Source organism: Temnothorax nylanderi, unplaced genomic scaffold (genome assembly GCF_030848795.1).
Source record: "Temnothorax nylanderi isolate EJ_2023f unplaced genomic scaffold, tnyl_v1.0 TNYL_tig0738_pilon, whole genome shotgun sequence".
In the NCBI taxonomy this organism is placed as follows: Eukaryota; Metazoa; Arthropoda; class Insecta; order Hymenoptera; family Formicidae; genus Temnothorax; species Temnothorax nylanderi.
The window spans coordinates 71,634-74,352 of record NW_027249800.1 but is presented as its reverse complement, the minus strand read 5'-3'; the positions used below and the strand labels follow the sequence as shown (position 1 = coordinate 74,352).

Sequence of the window (2,719 nt, the reverse complement as noted above, 5' to 3'; positions counted from 1 at the left end):
GCAGGAAAACTTTGGCTACTGCTACACGCTATTTGTACTTCGGCGAAAAAAGAGCCGAATTTACGATTCTTGCTAAGAACACTGATTGCGCATTTAGAAGATTTAGAAGAAAAAAGAACGGTACGCAGCACACACAGTACCTAAACCAGCAACAGATCATTTATATGTTCAAGAAGACCTTAACAGTACTATATATGCTCACGCTTTAATAAATCTGAATTCTACGCACAACGATTGTAATGTCAGAGAAGCATTCACTGTACTCAGAGAGTGTACTTTTTGCCGGAATGTTTAAACGTGATATATTTTCTTTTTATATTCACACACAGCACTGGACTATTTGCGTTATTCGCGCTCATAAATTATTTAAAAGCTCTTAGTCTTTTGAACATTAAAGTCCAGAATGCTGCTCTGAGATATGAATGCTCTACAGAATGTACATAGTAGACAGCAAAAGCGTCTAGACCACAGAATGTTCACATTCGCTCTGATGCAAAATATCGTTTTCTTTTTTTTTCGAGCTACAAAAATCAGGCTGATGCAATGGCAGATACTATGTAGATATATAAAAGTTAGCTTTACAACATGTAAAACCTGATAAAGTTCTTAAAAAATCTAAAGAACATTCCCTGAATAAGATCAATCATACGACAATTCAGTCCTCTCTAAGTATCGTACTTTAATCGTAGAACGCATCAAATAATTTCTTTTAAGGGAATCAAAATTTTCTAGAGTAATATGTATAATCAGTGATATATTCTTATGAATGTGTGGGTCCGTCATGGTACCAGCCTGGATCCGGCCAATCAAATCATGTGATTCCGTAGAGTCTAGACACAGACATTTCTCTTCCGCATCCGTACAGATGAGCCACTAAGATAGATCACAAAAAGTACGGAGTGGGCGTTAGAGGTGGGATTACTCTCTCGGAATCAGGCACTGCCTGGAACAGCACGGGTGATCTCTGATCCACTGTCGTGAACTGCATGATACTAGCTATGTTACCACATCGATAACAATAATTTGGGGCCGACCACACTGTGACGAGTTTGTCATTAAACATGTACCTATAACCTGCATGATAAAAATATGCGTCATCAATACATACTTCCGAGATTAAAAAAATCTACGACAGAAATATTTGAGCAAAGACATACCTTCCTGAATTAATTGGTGCGCCCTACAGATGAGTTTAAGATCATTCACTTCCATGAACATGTAAGTCACTTTGCTGCCAAACAGCCAGCCTGCACCACGCGGACTCTGTCCATGTTTCTACATCTTCTGGATCTGACCAGACCAAATCACAGAAAGCACCTGTAATATGGCAATTAAGCAACGATATTTTATTATTATTGTACAATAACAGTAAATATCCAGTCATGTAACTTTTATATTATTATGTAACTTTTGCAATGACATATCACTTTATACAATTAATACCTTTGTGTGGAATCTCTTGATTCCTTTCAATCGTTCTAATTTGATCTAGTGTTCTAATAGCTGGAGACAATCCACCGTGTACACAAAAAACCTGTTCATCAATTAACTAAAACAGAATTTTATTCGAGCGTAATCAAAAGTGAAGTTATAAAAAATCTTTTATACAAATACTCACGGCAGCAACTGTGAGCAAGTCAAATACCCTACAACAGTACTTCCACGCATTAGCATTGCCGTACTTGTTTTGGCATTCATCTAGAACAGAAAATGAAGAGACCAATGAAATCAAAGCTTCATTATACACAAATGTAAAAAAAAGCCCAGAAAAGAAAGTATCGTTGCGCACTTACCGTAAAATCCATAAACGTGCGTGATTTGTCTAGATTCGTGATTACCGCGTAGTAACGTTATCCTGTCGGACCATTTAGCTTTAAGTGTGAGCAGACGAGTAAACGTTTCTAAGCTATAGTAGCCCCGATCGACAAAATCTCCCAGGAATATGTAATTTGTATCTGGCACGGGGCCACCGTTACGAAACAGTTCCTCTAAATCATAGAACTGTAACAGCACAAAAATATGAACAATCTGATGTATATTAATAAATATCACGATTGTGTACAAATAACTATACAGCTACAGAATATTAAAATCGAAAAGTTGTGAGACAATAGATAATGGAAGACTAATATTGTTGCGACGCTAATTCGGAAGATTAAAATCCGCTAAAACTTTACGTCGATCCCGTAGCGGTGAGCAAGGATGCTCCGACTTTGAGGTTAGTACAACATTCATCGCACGATACTGTTATAATTGCAAATCGGAAACGTACCTCGAGTCCAGCTCTTCTGCGATCAACGAAGTCGGGATCGAACGTGTCAGTCGTCACTTTCTGCCAAGCGTAGAGAACCTTATTTTCCGGCAGCGGTGGTAACACGATGTAGGGATACGAAATCTCCAGAAAGCAATTCAAATTCAGTATATCGCCGGCACGATTACGGTGTTACTGCCGTTTCGCGTACGCGCGTATGCGCGCGTTGTCGCACCTTACCTCGCGACAGCGTGCGGCTTGTGCAAACGTTAACGCGCGGCCGCAATCACGCTGCAGAAACGCCTCGTGTGAACAGGCTCCTTGATCTCAGTATCAGCTCCCTGCCGTCAATACCTATATAATATAGGTTAACCTGTATGTAAACACTCACGTAAACGTAGTAAAGTAAACAGTATAAAATAAGTAACAGTAATATATAGAATAAGATAATTATAGGATAATTACATA

At 38.7% G+C, this 2,719-nt stretch overlaps 1 pseudogene; it reads right to left on the bottom strand.

The window, feature by feature from the left end:
• Window positions 1-73: 73 nt before the first annotated feature.
• On the bottom strand, window positions 74-2,434 carry LOC139785102 (serine/threonine-protein phosphatase 6 catalytic subunit-like; annotated as a pseudogene).
• Window positions 2,435-2,719: the final 285 nt, after the last annotated feature.